The sequence below is a fragment of the Tupaia chinensis genome, unplaced genomic scaffold, assembly GCF_000334495.1.
Source record: "Tupaia chinensis unplaced genomic scaffold, TupChi_1.0 Scaffold000127_2, whole genome shotgun sequence".
Taxonomy (NCBI): domain Eukaryota; kingdom Metazoa; phylum Chordata; class Mammalia; order Scandentia; family Tupaiidae; genus Tupaia; species Tupaia belangeri.
This window is the reverse complement of record NW_006159596.1, coordinates 3,525,245-3,545,621: the sequence shown is the minus strand read 5'-3', so window position 1 is coordinate 3,545,621 and position 20,377 is coordinate 3,525,245. Positions and strand designations below refer to the sequence as shown.

The window sequence follows — 20,377 nt, the reverse complement described above, 5'->3', positions numbered from 1 at the left end:
ACGCCAACTGCTGGTTCCCTGTTTCTTTTTTTTTTTTTTTTTGCATTTAGCTGGTACTTGGGTTTTCTGTACATATCTACCTTCAACATTGAAAAAAATTTTTTTCTGCTGCATTATTGTTATTTATTTATATCTTCCACCAAAACCAATGACTAGGAGAACAGGGGCAAATGGTTAAGAGTTAAATTAGTCTAAATTAAAAAAAAATACTATTTAGTTTGCAGGCTAAGTTTTTATACTTGCTTTAATACATTATGCATGGACACCACCTGTTAATAATACTTCTCTCTTCCTTGGGTCAAGCCAGACATGTTATTAAAGTGGGAGAAGTGTTCTTAAATACTGTGAAGATTGAGAATAATTAGTAATATATGTAAAAGAGGATCACAGTGACTAGATTGAGCAAAGGGGTCAATAAAAAGTTTCTATAGCATTTTCAAATACAACGTGTTATTTCAGTGAGATTGTACTTTCAAAAACACTATTTCATTGCTTTTCATTCAGTGGACCGGTGGTTTATTTGAGTCTCCTGCATTATTAATGTCTTTGGTTCTTATTTTATTTCCTTTTCAGCTAAGTGCATGTGCACCCAGTATATTATGTTGGTAATTTTTATTTTTTTGGCTTTTCAGCCCCATATACTTAGCCTGCATCTCCAAAAGATAAAGATATTCATTTTACACAACTGCAATATGGTCATCACTCCTGACACAGTTAAAATTAATTCCTTATTATCACCAAATAGCAGTCGATACTCAAATATTCGTTATTATTAGCAACATTTTAAAGAATTACTATTTTTGATACTATATGCTCAAGCAAATTAACATTCTTACCATAGTTAGGTCATAGCTAAAAAAAAAAAAATCATTCAAGAGCCACTGCAAAGAGATAAGATAACAAAGAAATTTCCTAAGTTTTTTCAAGATGCAGGTATTGGTACTTCATTAAATTAGTAAAAAGCACTTGCCAACAGAATTTTCTCTTATTTTCAAAATTAAATAAAATTAATTTTCTTTTGCATTAATTTACTGTTTTTGAAACTTATCTTGAAGATTTCAGTGTATGTATTTCTCTTTTTGTGAGTGTTTTATTTAGTGACTATGTCTGTTTTGAGTTATTGTTGATGGTAGTTGTTTTAGCCAGAAGCAAGAATCCCGTATCATCATTATGTTACCTTTCTGGAACTTCTTCAAGTCAACCTACACAAAAAGCAAGAAACCCCTAAGGCAATGTATAAATGAACACATGAGAACTAAGGGAGTCTGAGAGGCTTGACAAAGGAATTCAGATCAGCCTTGTGCTATAATACAGTATAAAATCACATGGATTTTGAGAAGACAGTAGTTCTTCCACTATTGATCCTTTACCTTAAGAACTCTAATTCACAATTGCAGGGTTGCAAACCTGAGCTAAAGCATGTCAGCTCTGCTTATCCCAATAGATAGTGTTTGTAGTCATGTATGGAGAATACAGCAACTTGCAAACAGCTCTTCAGACAGTCCTTGGAAACCAACATGTTTATAAGAACAGAAGCTTCTGTTTTATATACTCAATAATTAATTCAGTAAAATTCAACTGATAGGGCTAGTGAAACCCTCAATAAATAGTTTTAACAGACTCAACATGTAGTGGTAAAATTGATAAGATTTTGCTTCACAAAACCTAGGAAAATAAATTAGTTGGAAGAAGGATTAAGAAAGCCTTAATTTAGACCAGAGGTCCCCCAGCCCTGGGCCATTGATCTGCTATGGGGCCACACAGAAGGAGGTGAATGGCTGGCAAGCTTCATCTGTATTTACAGCCCCTCCCCGTTGCTCACATCACTGACTGAGTTCCACCTCCTGTCAGATCAACAGTGGCATTTGATTCTCATAGGAGTGTGAACTCTATTTTGAACTAAGGTTGTGAGGAATCTAGGTTCTATATGCTTTATGAGACTATAATGCCTGATGATCTGAGGGGGAGCCAAGGCAGTTATTCTAGGTCTGGGGAGTGGCTGTAAATACTGATTAGCATTAGCAAAGAAGGTTGGCTACACAGAGACCATAATAAATCAATTGCTTGCAGACTTATATCAAAACTGTATCAGTGAGTGGCAAGTGGCAATTAAAATACATCTTGTGGCAGGCTTGTATAGTGGCAAGTGAGTTGATGTACTTCAATTTTACAGGTGCATCTGGTGGCAGGCTTTAAGTCAGAGTCTGCCTTCCTTACCTCCAGGCCTCTGGTGGAAAAATTATCCTCCATGAAACTGGCCTCTGGTGTCCAAAATGTTAGGGACCACTGATTTAGAGGACTTTATCATGTAAAGCAGGTTTCTTAAACTTTAATATGCCTTCTGATTATCTGGGACTCACGTGAAGTGAACATGCTGATTCAGTTGGTCTCTGGTAGAGCCTGAAATTCCATCTGTCTAACAAGCCCCCAGGTAATGATGAGGCTGCTGTTTTATGGATCACCCTCAACAGAGGGTCTATATTCTAAGACTTTGACTTAGACAATAACATGAGATAGAAGAAGAGAAAATATAAAATATGTAAAAGGAAATTCAGAAAATAGTGATAGATGTGCATGTGTGTTTGCATGTAAATTGGATGATGTTTGTAAATTGCTTTAAACTTGTGGGAGTACTTACTCTCAAATCAAGATTGAGATGCAGCATGTTTAGAATCTTTTTTTCTTCTAGTTTTTGCTATAGAGTGTGCATGTTTGCCAGAAAGAGATAGAGGAAAGTGAGAAATCACCCTCCCTTTCCTGGGAGTGGGGTAACCAATGATAGTCCTTTCTTGTCCATTCTCCTCTTGAGACTTTGGGTATGCATGCACACACACCCAGAATGTTTCTCAAGCCACTGGGTCTTGGACTTGAACTGCACAGTTGGCCACATGAGATTCTGTCGCCTTAACCTCTGTGCTATCTACTGGCCCTGCGTTTACATGCCCCATAGCAAAATCCTATCAACAGAAGTGTAAGACTAGAATTTAATTATTTCTAGATTCAGTATCTTAGTACACTCTAAACATGGGATTCAGCTTTGTTATTTCATTTCTGCCTTTCCTCTACATGCATTTAGCATGTATTTCACAATGCTTGGGCCTTGGTCATAATTTGTGGATTTTAATGATTGATTCTTGATTTATGTATAATTATAATTCAGTGAAGACAAAGGTTTTTCAATCTTACTGCTTGTAGGGAGAGACAAATAGGTTCTTGTTGTATGTTTTTATTTCAATTTCTTTCCTAAATTTAAGCCAAAACACTTCTAAATACCAGTGACTTTTAAACTTTTGATATGTATGATTTCTAGAATAATTGCTTCACAAACTAGTAGGTAAGAGAAAATTAGGCAGGAATCCTTGGTAGCATATTTAGTATTTTCAAAAGGAAATAATTGCAGAGGTTAAATCACTGAAAATCTGACTCTAAGTGTCCTGGCTAAATTTGTCCCCATTTAAAAAATTTCTCAAACATACGTACTAAGTATGCTTTAAAGTTGGAGAGATGTGGACATGTATTCTATACTAAATTAAGGAAAAATAATGAGTAAGTAATTCTCGGAGTAATCTTACCAGTAAAAGACATATGGAAAATGGTTTGTGTTCCAGAGAAAGACTAATGTTCTCTGTCTGCTGTCTCAAAAGGTCAGTTCTTCAATGATCACACCTGTAAATGCTAATGAAGAACATCTGCAGAGTGAAATCTGACCTTTTATTTCTTATTGATTATTTTAAAATCGGGGATAGATTTTAAAAAATCTATTCATGTCTTTTTTTTCAATAACTATAGACAGTTTGGCTAGGATCCCAATAGCACTTAAAAGTATTTTACTGAAATTTAACACGCACGTGGAAAAGTGAGCAACCCTTACAGCCTGATAAGTTTTTGGCAGAGGGAACACACCTGAAGATCTAACATCTGTACCAAGAAAGAACATTTTGGCAACCTAGGGGCTCTCCTCAAGTCCCTTCCAGTTACTGCATAACCCATGAGAATGCGTGTGGCATTTTAAAGTTCCGTAGAATGGGTGCATTAACCCCTGAAACTGATTTCTCACTTCTGGAGACTGGAAGTCCAAGATTAAGGTGCTGCCAGGGCTGATTTCTCCTGAGGCCTCTCTTCCTGGTGTGCATATGTTCACCTTTACTAAATGCCACAAAAGTGTTTTCCAAAGTAATTGCCAATTTCCACCAGCAGGACATAACTCCACATCCCTGTACACTCTCAGTGTTATTTTTTATTTCTTTATTTCAACTGCATTTGTCTACATGAGGTGTCACTGTGATTTTTAACTTGTATTCCACTGGATTAATAAAGTTGAGGAAACTTTAATATGTTTATTGAAGATTTGAATATTTTTTTTGGTAAACTTTTCATTTAAGTCCTTTACCTGTTTTTCTATACATTTTCTTTTCTTTATGAGTTTGTAGGAGGTTATTTTATAGACTCTGAGTATGAGCTCTTAGCTTATGTATGTTCTGCAGATTTATTTTTTGCACTCCTGTGGCTTGTCATTTCATTCACTACTTGGCATTTTTGTTAAACAGTTTTTTTTTTCTCTTCTTTTTTTGGGGAGAGGTTTTTGCTATAGGGCGCATGTGCTCTCCAGACAGAGACAGACAGAGAGACAGAAAGCAAGAAATCATTCCCCAGGGGGATGGCCATGCCGCAATCCCTTCTCCTACATTCTCCTCTCGGGATCTTGGGCACGCACGCACACGCGCCCGGCATGAGTTTAAGCCACTGGGTCCAGGACATGAACTGTGGTCGACTACATGGGAGTCCAGTGACATAGCCATTCTACACTAACTGCTGGTCCCAAAACAGAAGTTGTAATTTAAATGCATCAAATGTATATCATGTTTTCCCTTGATGGTTGTGACTTATATGCTATCTAAGGAGTTATTGTCTACCCCAGGAGGAAAGCATTTCCTTCTAAAAGCTTTAGTGTTTTTTCTTCCACATAACCTTTTGGAACTGATCTTTCAATACGTAGGAGTCATATTCACTTTTTTTTCCACAAATGGATATGTAGTTCATGTAGTACCATCTATTAAAGAAATTGCCCCCACCTCTTTACTTTTCTACATCATCAAAGTCATCATAATTTACTCACATAATTGGTTGTCATCATTTGTGTGGGTTTGTTCCTGGACTCTCCATTTTGTTCCATGTACTCATTTATCTGTACTAGTTACTCACTGTCTCGATTACAAAAGCTTTATATTACATTTGACATCTGGTAATTTAAGACTTCCAACTCTATTTTTCTACAATATTGCCTTAATTTGTGTAATTAATTGTTTTTTTTTTTCATTTCAGTATAAATGTTAACTTCTTAATTTTTACAAAGAGAAAGGAAAAAGCAAACTAGGCTACTAGGATTTTGATTGTGAGTACATTGGATATATGGATCGATTTGAGAAGAATAACATTCCTATAATATTGAATCTTCCATTCAATGAGTGTGTTATATGTCTCTCCATTTATTGGTCTGCTTTATTTTCTCTAATATTTTGCAGTTTTTTGGTGTAATGGTCTTAAACATTTTTTGTTAAATTTAGTCCAGGTATTTCAGTTTTTAAATTATATTTTCAATATTATAATTTCTATGTTTTTTAAGATAGTATAAATGTTTTTGTATGACCCAAGATTTATTAATTATGCTAGATTCACTTATTAAATCTAATAATTTTCTACAGATATGTTTGAATCATATTAATTTTATGTTTTTCATTACTCCTGAAAAGAGCATAGGAATGATTTTTTTTATATTTTTATTTAAAATTAAAATTTTTACTTAGCTATTAATTGAATAATAGCAGTAACATACTCAAAGTGAATAGAAATCCTCAGCCATGAAGAGAATGGGAGTTAGTCAATTATCATTTAAGTAGATGTTAGAAGAATTGATACACATAATCAATTGAGCAAATGAATCTGCCATTCTGGTCTTTAGTTTCCTTATCTGTAACATGATACTGGACTAGATAGGTTTTAATTTCCTTCTATGAGAGGTGGAGACTTGAACAAGTTTGGGTTTAATGGTTGTGCTTTTAAACCTTTTATTTCTCTTTATGGTCTTACAATTATGAGGCAATGGATTCTGTGTGTCCTCATTTTAGGGGATGGTAGTAGGTGGGACCAAACCCACGTGGCACTTATGTATCCCCTGCTCAGACTTCATGGGCACTTCTGTCTCCTCTGGACATCACCCTTTGTCTGTGAGAATCATGGGATTCTATCTCACGCTTTCTTCCTCCAGTGTCTCCTGTCTAATCCCATGCCATCTTAAATGCTGAATGCCTTTTTTTCTCTGAGAATATTGACTTCTCTCCAGTCTGTCATGAAAAATAGACTGTTAGTCCTATTATTGCACACCACTTTCCTGGGAGGGTTTAACTGAGAGACAGGAAAAATGAAGACTTTTTGTTTGATCTCCTCCTTCTTTGTCTTTTTCCTCATATTACTCTTAAGCATTGCAGTAGTTTTCTATATTTTCAACATAAAACCCTATGGTTTTATCATTGTAAAACTCTGTCATCTAGTTCTTTAGGTCCGACTTCTAATATCTTAACAAAACTTTAATCTTAATTTAAAAATTCTTTTCTCTCTAAGGAAAGTCTGATGGTCAAAACCATCACTTTGTTACAGATCCAGAATTCTTGCCACAGGTAAAAATCAAGACTACTATTTTCTTATAACAATTCTGATCCTCCTTGAGGTAATTTCTATTCTGGGAAAAAGCTGAGGTTAAGCACAGAGAAATGGAAAAGCACTGCATTTGGGTTTCCAAGGAATAACATCCTTGTATGATGTGACATCACCTCTTTAATATTTTTGTTTTCTGCCTCTTTTGTATCTGGCATATTGGTTTAATCAAATATTCTTTCAATTTGATGTGGCAACAATAAAGAACTGTTATGCAGTTCTCTTACAGAGCATGGGAAGATTTCTCTGTCACAGAAGTTAGCTCTGTCCTGGATGTGTTAACAGGTATTTAGTAGACAGCAATTGGGTGTGCACTTATAAACCTTTTTCCTATGTGGTGGTCATTGAGTTAAGCACTGAAGAATAGAGGCAAGAGGCACAAGTTAAAGCAACTGTCCTTGAAGAACTTGAAATATAGTTGGGAGATGTTACAGCACAAGACTAGCCAAGAAGGCAACAGAAACTCTAGGCGTTGACTGTAATTGCTGTACAAGGTCAGAGCATGATAAAAATCAGCCAAGTCCCAAGTACCTGGGGATCACTTTGAGGAGATGTTAACAGGAAAGCTCAGATGGTGTGGTCAATCTCGGAGGTGCTGAAAAGTCATAATTGAACCACAACTGGAAGAAATAGACATGGAGAATGAAATGGGGGGTCAAACAAAGTGGCAGTCATTAGGCACTCTACTTGACTGGGTAGGAGAGGTTATATTGAACAGTGTAAAATTCATGGACTGCTCAGAAAACTAAGAAAAAAAATCAGTTTTTGCTGTCCCCCCCCCACATGGGTCTCTAAAACTCACATTGTGAAAAATGGATATTACAGAATTTTAAACTGGGAAGTTTTGACCCTACCAAAGCCATAGCTGTCATATACTAATGTGATGTATGAATTCAGTCACCTTTTAAAAATTCTTTATTGGGGACCAGATGGTATAATGGTTTTGTCACTGGACTCCCACACGGTTGACTGCAGTTCAAGTCCCAGACGCAGCAACTTAAACTCACACTGGGTTTGTGTGCATGCATGCCCCAAATCTGAAGAAAACAATGGAGGGAAGATTGCAGTTACTCCCAGGGGGTGATTTCCTGCTTTCTGTCTCTCCAGTGAGTATGTGCACCCTATAGCAAAAATCTCTCTTATAAAAAATTCTTTATTAGAAATATGAGAATTGGCTAGATCAAAAAAGTTGGGAGATCTGGAGATTCAGGATTTATTTGGAGTGAGCTGAGGGTGTGCCAGAAGTATCCACAGGGAGGGAGTGTGTGTGGTGTTTCCACCTTAATACTAGAAAGAGGTACTCTAAGAAAACTCAGTGTAGTTTGCTAAGTGTCTCCTCAAGGTTTGGCTGATTTCAATAAAGCTGAAGTCCAGGAGATAAGCTAGTGAGCAGCCAGTAGTAGAGCAAAGGTGAAGTACTGGATTGGGATTGCCTAATTTTCCAGGGTTTACACAATTTCTTCTGGAAGAGAGGTAGGCTGTGAATATGAGAAAGCTGTTGTGAGGTTGTTTTGGGACCTTCCCTTAAGGCTGCCCAGCTGGCCAGGTCTTAGCAGATAGAAGTGAGGGCATCATTTAGAGCTGTGGATGGAACAAGTGATCAAGTGACACTCACATCAAGGATACTACAGATGGAAAGTCCCCAGTGAACAGAGAAGGGGCATGGCTGAGGAACTTGGAGAAGCACCCATGGGGAGAGAGTTAGCTGTGAACATGTGCCAACCACGAGGAGTAAGCCTTCTTAGCTGAGTGACCACAAAATAAACACTTTGCTTCTCCATTTACCACCGTTTTCATCACTTTCCCTTTTTTACTCCACTCCCATATTTAAGAGGCATTGGCATCTGAAGTTAACTACCTGGGAAAGAAGGACCTGGGGAGAAAATAGGGACCAACACATTCTTCATGGGTTATTGGCTTCCACTTGCAGAAGACCCTAACAACAGAGGGGGTTCTATTTAACTTTAATTGGATATTCATATACAACTGAATGTTATAGTTTCTAAATTGAGAATGTGTGTGGTGAGTTAAAGTAAACTATAATTTCAAAATTATTTAAAAATAATTATAAAATTATTTTCATTTATTTTTTGGTAAGGTGTGTATACTCTTCAGAGAGAGTGGTATAGAGAAGAGAGAGCAACCCCCCCTCCCATGGAGTGCACCACCATCCCTTCTCTTCCATTTTCCCTCCTTTGGATTTTGGGCATACACACACGTGTCTGGCTTGTTTCTCAAGCCATCAGGGACAGGATTTGAATCTACCATTCATCCAGACCACAAGACTGGCTCAGTAACTATATGATGTATTTTAAGCTCTAAATGATCAGGAGCTAGGTAAAGGACTAATTCTTACTCACTGAAAAGATGTTTTATTAGTTTTTTTTGTGTGTGTGTGTGGCTACGGTAACAACTTATTCTAAACTGGGCAGCTTAGAACAAGATAAATCTATTCCCTCAAATTTCAAGGTGTGAGCAGGTGCATGGTCTATCTGAGCACTCTAAAGGAGAATCTGTCCCATGCCTTTTTCTCTGAACTTCTGGTGTTGCAGGAGGTGCTGGGCTTTCCTTGGCTTGTTGCTACCTCATTCCAATTTCTACCTCCCTTGTCACATGGTAGTCAGTGTAGACATCTGTGTCCACGTGAAGTTCTCTAGTTTGTGCATGTCTGTCACTGTGTCCCATCTCTTCTTCTTATAAAGACAATAGTTATGATGAATTAAAGGCTGACCCTACTCTAGTATAACCTTAACTTATATCTTAATTGCATCTTCCAAGATTGCATTTCTAAATAAGGTCATTTGGAGATACAAGGGCAGCACTTCACTATATCTTCCTGGGGGACATAATTTAACCACAGCAGATGGTACTCATGCTTTCGTCTCCTTGATGCCTATATCTGGAGTTAGGGACTGGCGTTACTATGAATCTGAGTTCCTCCCTAGTTTGTAATTATAAGATTGCGTTATTCTTTCAAAATACAGAATATGAGTCTCTGAGTTTAAAATGGTTTTTATTTATCCCTAGTGGGGATTCATCTACTGGAAATGCCACTCTATAAGTTGTCTTTTTTCTTCACAGTCCTATTCCCAATGACTCTCTCTTTTTTTATATCATCTGAGCATTTTATTTTATTTAAGAGGTTTTTACTTTAGGGCACATGTGTTCACTGGAGAGAGGGGGGGGGGAGACAGAGAGAGGGAAAGTGAGAAATCATCCCCCTGGGGGGGGGGGATGGCTATGCCACAATCCCTCTCCTCCCAGGATCTTGGGCACTAATGCACATATGCCTGGCATGATTTTCAAGTCACCAGGTCTGGGACTTGAACTGCAGTTGGCCATGTGGGAGTCCAGTGATGTAACGGCTATGCCATCTGCTGACCCCTCTGAGCATTGTAATGAAAAGCTGAGAAGCTAGCACAGAGGATACTGAGTGGAACTTGCATTACTCTGGACTCCATGTTTTTTCATGCTTCCAGTTAATGCTTTGTATACGTTATTCCTCTCCCTGGAAAGATTTACCCCCACTTACCTACCTACTAGATGCAATCTTTCAAATTGTTTCTGTTTGGTGCAATTTTCTTAGACCAAACTGGTTTGATTGTTAACTGTACACAACAGCTCAGATTTTTATAGATAGGTTTTAAATCCCCCTTTTCTTTTTTAAAAAAATTTCTATTATTGGGACCAGCAGTTAGCGTAATGGCTATGTTGCTGGACTCCCATGTAGTCAACCACAGTTCGAGTCCTGGACCTGGTGGCCTAGACTCACGCTGGGTGCATGTGCATGAAATCCAAGATCCCGAGAGGAGAATGGAGGAGAAGGGATTGCGGCATGGCCATCCTCCCTGGGGGGTGATTTCTCGCTTTCTATCTCTCTGTCTGTCTTTCTGGTGAGCGCACACACCCTATAGCAAAAAACAAAAAACAAAAACAAACAAACAAACAAAAAACTCTATTTTCTCTATTATTATTATAATCTTGTTTATATTACATTGAATCATATATAACTTTGCAGTGATTATATTTCTTTTTCCAGAAGAAATACCATTCATATCAGTCAATTCAAAGACATTAAAATCCCCATCATTATCATCTCGTAGTTTTTCTTTTTTCTTTTTTTTTTTTTTGAGAGGTTTTTGCTATAGAGTGTGTGTGCTTGCCAGAAAGACAGAGACAGAGATAGAAAGTGAGAAATCACCCCCCAAGGAGGATGGCCATGCTGCAATCCCTTCTCCTCCATTGTCCTCTTAGGATCTTGGGCACGCATGCACAAGCACCCAGCGTGAGTTTAAGCCACCGGGTCTGGGACTCAAACCACAGTTGGCTACATGGGAGTTTAGCAACATAGCCATTACACTAACTGCTGGTCCCAAGTTTTAAATTTTTTTCCCCAGATTATTATTATTATTTCAATTGTTTTTTTAAACATTCAATCACTGTTTATCATTTTGCTTGTAAAAAGACTTTACCCAACATGAAATACTTCTCAGACTTGTCCAGTTGAGAATACTATACATGTCATTATCAACCGATAATAAACCATTTCTGTCCCACTAATGTCATGCCTCTCTATTCTCTTGTTATCCTTCTCTATATGCTTCTCTTCTCCTGCCTTGTTTCACACTGTCTTATCATTGCTAACTATTTTCACTGCTTTTGTGCCCTCCAATATTCCAATCTCTACTATAAAGTGTTGATAGTCGGAGTCGGTATATATTAAGTGGATACATACAATATCTTTCTTTCATATCCTGGCTTCACTCAGCAATAGAGCCTCTATATCTGACCACTTTCTATCAAATGCCAAGGTCTTATTTTTTATGGCTGAGTAGTATTCCATAGAGTATATGTGCCACACTTTTTCAATCCATCAGTTTGTGGGCATCTGGATTGGTTCCATTTATTAATGATTATAAATAAAACTGCAATAAACACTGATATGCAAGCACTTTTTCTACTGAGCATTCTCCTGTCCTTTGGGTAGATACCCAGAAGTGAGATTGCTGGATCAAATGGTAGTTCTATCTGTAGATCTTTGAGGAACTTTTGTATTGTTCTCCACAGCGGCTCAACCAGTTTACAATCTCACCAACAGTGTAGAAGTGTTCCCTTTTCACCACATTCCTGCCAACACTTATCACTTTTTATATTTTTAATCTTTGCCATTTTGACAGGGGTTAAATCCCTCTTTTCTGACTGCAGAAAAATTTTAAATGCCTTCTACTTCAACACATTCATTATTGTTTAGTGATGGTATTTACACCAATTACATGAAATAATTGTGCACAGATGTGTTCCCTCCTCCAAGCTTTTGCTGTCCTTGAATCTCTTTTTGGTTATTGTGGTTTCTCCTACATCTGTCACAGATCCTGTCTTGTGGTAAGGGCTCACTAGGTGTTTTCGGAATTGAGTGTTCACAAGAATAGACAAAGGCCATTTTCTTTAAGAGAGTCTTGAAGTGTGTCACAATTTCTTGGAGGGCTTTTTCAAACTACAGTCCTCAGTAAAATCAAGGGGAGCCACTGCAGTGAAGTGGTTGACAGCTTACTAATCTTTCTGAAATGCTGCTCAGTCTTTTTCAACTACTTGCCCAAAGACTAAAAATGACTGTTCATTTTTTTTTTATCACTACAGAGTCTTATTGATAAAGAGAAAAACCAGGTAAAGCCCAGTATGTTATGATTTAATCATGTTATCATGTGACTCCCTAAGGCAGTGATTCTTGACAGGGTAGTAAGATCATTTCTAAAGGAGAACAGTGGTAATAATAATAGTGATATTGATAATTAATATTGGCCAACACTTACTGATGTTTAGTTTGGTACTGTATCGTCCTTTTTATGTGTTTTTCTCAAGTATCATATCGGCTGTGGAGTAGATAGGATGATTTCCATATTACAGGTGAAAACTAAAGGCTTACAGAATTTAATTTACTTGCCGAAGGTCACACAGCTGGTAAGATGTGCCATGTAGTTACCTGACTTAATAATGACTGCTACCATCACTTAATCAAGGTTGTTTTTAACTCTTAATATTTGTTTAGTTAAATAACTTTCTTAAAGGGTAAATTTAAAATTTTACCTATCTTCATGACAGTCCTTTCTAAAAACCAATTGCTCAGACTGGAATTTCCTGTCCTCCAATCTGAACATTCAGATAATGATGCAGTAAAATCTTTTATGGGATACTCTCCAAGATTGTTATATGCTAAGGGAGGGAATAAGATATATTTTCATAACTTCTGACTTCTATAAAGTACTTTCTTCCTCATTGCAGTATAGAAGTGTTCTGACATTGCATCTCATAAGGAGTGTAATCCGCAATTATTTAGAGTCATCCTACAGTATCTCACATTAGCATTTTTGTGGAAAGACCCAAACTTTCATGGGTATTTTAAAACTCAGACTCACTAGGAGAGGAAGGAAAGTAAGTTTAGATAATCGCAAATTCTATTTATTTCCATTGTATTTCAAGGAAATGTTCTTTCCCAACATGGCTTACATCTCATCTTTTGGAGTGATAGAAGCTAATTCCTTTCTTGGTGCCAGTTTTGTTGCCATGTCAGAAAAGAGAAGCAAAGGAAATAGTTCTGAGTATCTGTGGAAGTCACCCATGTTCTCAGCTGCAGGGGAGAACGGACCTTTGGGAAGGTTATTTGGCATTTAAACGAAGTGGTTCCTGAGGCAGCTGCTGATGGAGCTGAATATTTTGTTAAATGATTTTCTTCTCTGACCTTTATTACTAATGAATCTTCTTTAAGAAGCACTTAGAGTAAAAAGAAAGGTTGTTTTTATTAATCTCTTTTCTCTTTGCCCACAGAACCCAAAGAAATGGTGTTACCTGGCAAGAGAGCTGCTGTCTTTTCTGAAAAATCAGACCAAGGTAATGCTTATTTTGAATTGATATTTTTCCAGTCTGTTTAACTCTGATACATGAAACCAGTCCATTATTTTGATTATTGGTTTTAGATATTGAATGAAACATCAAAGTTACTATTTGAAATATAGAAGTGTTTATGATGATCACTATAAGACAAAAAAGATGAAAAATACATAATAGCTTATCAGAACATTGTAGGTAGTGGTTAATTTTATGATATCACTTTTTCATTTATGCTACTATATGAGTAGGATCTTGACTAGAAGACTGTTCTCTTTGGAATAATTCCAACTGGTGTGTCATATTTACAAATGATAGGCAGTAGGAGAATTAGATTCTTGTCAAGGTGAGTGGTAAGATTTTTTTCCCCCATTTAAGCATTAGTCAGATAGCTTTACATATTATTTTTTGAATTGTGAAACATTTTTGTACAAACTCCTGGAAGATATTGCTGAGTTTTATGAAGACATCTTCATACAAAACACATATTTTCTTTGGAAAGATGAATTATATCATGCAGTTGTTGAATAGCATGCCTGATTATACTTAACAGATTGCATATTTAGTCACAAAATTTTTAAATTACTGTGTGATTTATTTACATATGTTGTCCTAAGAATATAAAAACTCATGCAAATATTATAATGATATCAGCATGTAAATAAAATGTGAGCATAGATGTAGATATAAATGTGTGTATGTTTTATGAATCTCTATTTCTAAAGAGATTTGTACAAACAAATTTCAGCGAGTTTGAAATTGCGAAGGAAACAATACTTCCTTTGAGTATTCTCTATATGGCTATGAAGATAACACATCATTATTTATATATGAATATATATATGTATAATATGTGAATTGAAATGTACTGTATAATTGCTTAGAACTGACTAGATTATATTTTTGGCAAATCGCCAAGTATCTGAAAAACAAATGAATATTAAAACAAAAGGAGCTATAATTTTCAATGGATATCAGCAGAAAACTTATTTTAGAACATTGAGTTGTAGTTGAGCAAGAGTAGTTCATTACCAATGACACACTCAGATTCTTTTTAACCTTTTCCTGGCTTTCAGTGAATTCTTCAAGGGAGGTATAAATCCCTTGAGAAAATAGCTTCTCTTCCCAAAAGGGGATTTTGAATTGTAGGCATTCTATCCAAGTTGTATGTACTAAAATATGTTTAAACAGTTCATGGAAAATGAAATCAATTGCTAGTTCTCCTTTACAATGGACTATAAACTGTGACTCTCCATAGAGAGACATTAGAATGAAAACTAATGCTTAGACAATATGTGGAAGAAGTTATGTGATAGGAACAGAGAGAGAAGTGGCAGAAAAGTACTTGTTGAAGTGGAATCAGTGGAAGAATTACATACTGAACACAGAGTTAGTGAGGAGGGTCAAGGATCCACATGCTTTAAGGTAAGATTAAAGAATAAAGGGGGACCAGCAGGTGGTGTGGTGGTTAATGTGTGGCACACTCCCACATGACTGACCATGGTTCAAGTCCTGGACCTGGTAGCTTGCTTTCTCACTTTGTCTCTCTCTCTCTGTCTCTCTCTTTCTGGTCAAATTAAAATAAATGAATGAATAAATAAAATAAATCTTTAAAAAAAATAAAGGAAATCAGAATCCCTGGGATGCATTCAGTTGAAGTATTTCTTCGTGTGTGTGTGTGTGATGTGTGTGTGCATACACACACACATCACTAATATATACATTTATTGACTTTTATTTTAAGATATGGAGGAACTTAATTTGAAGTGACTGTAGTAAAGAAAGATCCGGGGTAAGGGAAGGAAATACCATTATTATGGTAGAATAATCCCAGAATAATAAAATTTGCTGTTTCTCATCATGAGAAGAAAGGAATTGTTTTGTACAGGCTAGAGTCCAAGTGCGTTGGTATGATAAAACTCCCAGAGAGATTATGATTTAGGATGTGGGTGTACCTGTGGAGGATGGAAGGGGGTTATGGAGAAGTATCGAAGGCTGCGAGAATTGAGTTAGCCAGGAGGAAGACGTTCATGTCATTTCTTTAGGGTGGCTCTTTTCATTTGATGAAATAGGTGCTTGTGCTCTAAAGTTTCTGTTCATAAGGCAAAGCATACTAATGTATTTGCATTTAATGGAGTATATGCATTTAAATATCAGTGTTTCAGTTCAGGTCTAAAACATACTAGGGAAGATGTTATATTTAGATGGATGGGACTGTTTGCCTTTTCTTTGTTGCCCTTGATGACTAACACGCTCATTTGTGTGGGATTGACTCTGGCAGTGGGGCTCAAAGTGCAATCTGTTGGGTTAACGGGTGCTGCAAATTCTAAATTGGACTCACGTAGAAAGGGCATTTAAATGATTTTTTTTTAGATAGTGTTTCATTATGTGATATTATTGGTGCCGATTAGTCACAGTATTCTTAATTTTGTCATCTAAAGAAAGAGGCAACTTCCATGAGGTCAAAATATCCTTCTGTATACCTAGTAAGATTATATATAAAAAAGGACTGTCATTCTGTTCAATTTTTACATGGATTTATATATCCTAGATGAAGATTGGATTTTAATTAAGAAAATTTCATGTCTGTATTTTATTTTTCTCATGTAATATTAAATTTTATCACATATTTAATTTTTGTCTATAGGAAATCAAAATGGAATATTAAAGATTTGGAAGGTTTTTGATACATTCTAGGTTGAAATTTAGGCTTCGAATAAAAACAATTTTGAGAATTAAAAATAAAGTGAGTCATAAGGCAATATGGCATTACCAATAGTCAGAAAGACTAAAAAAAATCATTATAAAAATTATTGTTTAGTTTTATTGTGGTTTATCAGATGTAGAAAATTTTGTAGGTGTAATAGCTGTTGAAATTTGAAAAGATAAAGATCTGTTATATTGTGAGCGCTTGGTACAAGTTATATTTTGTATTATTTATCGCATACTTACTGTAATAGTAACAATAAAAAGCAAAGCATCAAAACTTGTGATTGGTTAAGTTAATGACTGGAGAATGGGAAGTTCTCTGTTGATGATGCATGTGGTAATATCTTTAATTTGATTGACATACACTACATGCATGCTAGGAGAAACCATGTTGCAAGCTGTAAAGATGTACAAGGACTAAATGTAAATTAAACAAACTATAGGAAAAAGTGAATGACCATGGAGCCAGCAGGTGGTGTGGAGGTTAAGGCAGCTGGATCTCATGTGACTGACTGCAGTTCCAGTCCTGGACCTGGCAGCTTGAAAAGCACCTGGGACTGGCAGGTGGCATGGTGGTTAAAGGCTCTGAATTTCCACATGGCTGACTGTGGTTCAAGTCCTGGACCTGGTGGCTTGCTCTGTTGCTTTCCCTTTCTTTCTCTCTCTCTGGCCAAATAACAACAATAACAACAATACCAACAACAAATGGAATTAATTAAATAATAAAGAAATAGAGCCAGTGACATATTAAAAAAACAAAAAGCCACCAGGTGCATTTATGCCAAAAAATCTGAGAGGAGAATGAAGGGATTGTGGCATGGTCATCCCATTTTGATAGTGATTTTGATTTCTTTCCCCCCTCTTTCCTTTCTCTCTTTCTTTGGCAAGTGCATGTACCCTATGTGGCAAACTAAAAAAAAAAAGTTAATGACTATGAATTTAAATGAGAACTAGACATATAAAAGAGTCTTCAAAAAGTTCATGGAGAGTGTATATTATGATAAAACTGCATGAGTTTTAAAATTCTTGCACCAAAATTAAGTCAGATTTTACTCCATTTTTTCACAGGTTTTTTGAAGTCCCTGCAGTACTTCTCAGAATGATGATGAAATATGTGATGTAATTCTCACTATGCCTGATATATAGAATGTTTTACAAAAACATAGTTATCACATCAGGGGAAGTATTTCCCAAAGAGTCTTTAAGCTGAATATCAGAGAGTAAATCATGACATATTTTCATGAAGAAGTGATTAAAAAGTAATTCTTAAAGAAGAGTTTATATGAGAAGGAAGTATCATACCAGTTTAAGGATTTGGTTTTTGTGTTTTTAATAATTTTTGTTATTTTCAAAGGTTCCTGGTTTCTCATTAACCTGAGTATTACTCTCTGGGGGATACTTTATATCTTTGTGAAACTTAAAAAAACAATCTCCAGTGCTATAAACCACAGTATTATCTAGAGTCAGTTCCTGTTAATAGTCAAGTTCTTCCATCAGTTACTCACCTACATTTCTTGTTTCTCTCTTAGTCCAACACATACTCAGAGCATTTTTATCTTCCATAAGAAAATTCTGCTCTAAATGGTCACTTGTCTTTCTTATTCCAAAGCCTTCGCAACCTTAAATGTCCTCATTAAGAAGCCTTCTGAGACCTTTATTGTATCACAGCTGTTGTTCTCCTTCAGTCTGCATGTACTCAGTAGAGTCACTTAGATGTACTATCTGTCACATTCAGTTAATTTGCTTATATTTGTATATTCTCATGTGTGTACACATCTACATATGTGGACATGTATATAACTTTGTCACTACATGTAAAGGGAAACAACAGAAACATAGTTTTTTCTCTTCAATATGGTGATTAAAAAAATTGACCAGGACCAGAAGCTGGCATAAGGGCTATGTTGCTGGACTCTCATGCTGGGTGTGTGTAGTGCATGCCCAAGATCCCAAGAGGAGAATGGAGAAGAGATTGCAGTGTGGCCATCCCCCTGGGGGGTGATTTCTCACTTTCTGTCTCTGTCTCTCTGGCGAGCACACGCACCCTATAAAAAAAAAAAAAAAAAAAGAAAAAAAAAAGAGCAACTTCCATCTGATTTTACTCCCACTTCTCAGGAGTAAAAATTGATGGCAGGAAGATGAATTTTGAATGCATATGACCATTGATTCTCCAAGGCTCCACTGAAGAAATACTTGAAAGGCTAAAAGATTATTTGGTACTATGAGAGTTAATTTATCTATGTTTTGTGTTAGTTAGGACTATCATGAGAACCTATTGTATTTTCATCTCTTCTCTTCAATGAAAAGAAAATCGAAATTCAAATCAAGTAATTTATAAAGCCACTGTAGAGGCACAGTCATCAAGGTTAGACAGCCTAGTTCTGTCATCCACTTGCTTTGTGCCACTTTGACCATGTCATTGGAGAAAAGTCTAGCCTGAGCTACTCTACAAAGCTTTTGTATAAGAGCAAAACAGCACCTTATGAAAACACTGTCTACTTCCTATTTTACATCAGAATAAACAGAACAAAAATGTATTATAATTTGCCAGTATTCATTCTTCTATTCATTCATTAAGTCAGTGTTTACCTCATTCACAAGTACTTTAGCTGAAATAGAGGTATAAGCAAAACTGGAGTCTCCTAAGCACATGCGTGAGCATGCACACACACATACTCCACATTTACCTATTTGTCCATCCATCCATCCATAGGAATAGAAGCCACAAAATCTATTTTCATGCTGGTAAAAGTTATCTATATGCTCCTTATCATTTTTCACAACAATTTCAATATCTTCCATGTTTTTGTTTGTATGTTTGTTTGTTTGTTCATTTTATAGTTCATCACTCATGTAGGTGGTTGGAAGCCATTAAAGGAGTCTTGGTAGTTATTTTTAAGTCTTTGATTATTGTGGAATTTCTAAGTCTTCAATATCTTATGCTTAGGGATTTTGTGGCCATTTTGAATAAGTGAAATTGCTTGCGGACATGCAATCTAAGGGAACATATTCCCAGCTCTGTAGTAGTTTTTCTAGGCCAGGATCTGAAAATCACCTAAGTGCTAGTGTGGAAGTTGGAGTAGTGTTATCCTTATTTGGAAAATAGAGAGAAAATTAGGTCTACTGGGTTTGGAGCAGTCTTTGGGAATAGGGATTCCCAGGCAATCAGCAGTTCCCAAAAAAGGGCTAAAGACTTTGTGGGAATTGGTTCCTTTAAGGCTTTAGCAAATGTGTAAGTTTTCATTTTTCCAGTTTTGTAGCATTAACCTAACTTTTGAAGGGAAAGTCAAGTCATCGAAAGCAAGGTAGTCTGAGTGGTGACAAGTAATTTATAATCTGGATGGCTATTGGACTTTGCAAATGCCTAGGTGAATATCTACGTATTTGTCCCTTTCTTCTTCTCTATTCTAATGCCTTTGGATTTTAAAAATTATGCCACTAGATGTCAGCAGAAACCTCCCAGGGTTCTTGTGGCCTTACTCTGTAACAAAACCAAAAGAGGTACTTTATTAGCATATCTTACTTGAGAAGAGTTAAGTACATATCTTGGAAGTTCCAGAGCCATTTTTGAGATATGAGGAATAGAATTATAAACATATAAACATACAAAATACATACAAACATATACTTTTTTGGAATTATTTTGTAACCTGGTTTCTGTTCATGGATAAGAAATCACTTCAATATTTTCTGTCTACTAATGAGATGGCATGAAGAATGATACGTGAGACTTAAGTAATTTGTCAGAAATTGTACCTGGTGTAAAAGCTTCTGTTTTGATGCTTTATGATTCATTTATGCCATTATTGCATGAGTACTTGTGCTTAGGTTTGTTTCATTGTTTTTGTAGAAATGACGTGGTGCTACAACCCATCAGAAGATTGTGCAGTATTAATTTTTCAGTGTTCACATCTGCGGCCTGTTTACTCAGTAATGTCTAAACGTTCCTGGATTTGTGTGCTGTTGTTACAAGCTACTCAGAACATTTTGATAGATGCCACTGAGTATTTATGGATATTTGCTCACTAGTTAACAAATGAAATAATCTATAAATTAAAAAAAAGGTATTTTTATG

The 20,377-nt window shown here is 36.2% G+C and overlaps 1 protein-coding gene across 4 annotated transcripts in view; it reads left to right on the top strand.

Annotated features, from left to right (window-relative positions):
* Positions 1-20,377, top strand: part of INPP4B (inositol polyphosphate-4-phosphatase type II B) — a 957,317-nt gene that overhangs the window by 220,199 nt on the left and 716,741 nt on the right. For all 4 annotated transcript variants that reach the window (XM_014586328.2, XM_027770341.1, XM_027770342.1 and 1 more), the window contains one exon: positions 13,534-13,596. The gene's annotated coding sequence lies outside the window, so the exon portion shown is untranslated. The remainder of the gene's footprint in view (positions 1-13,533; positions 13,597-20,377) is intronic.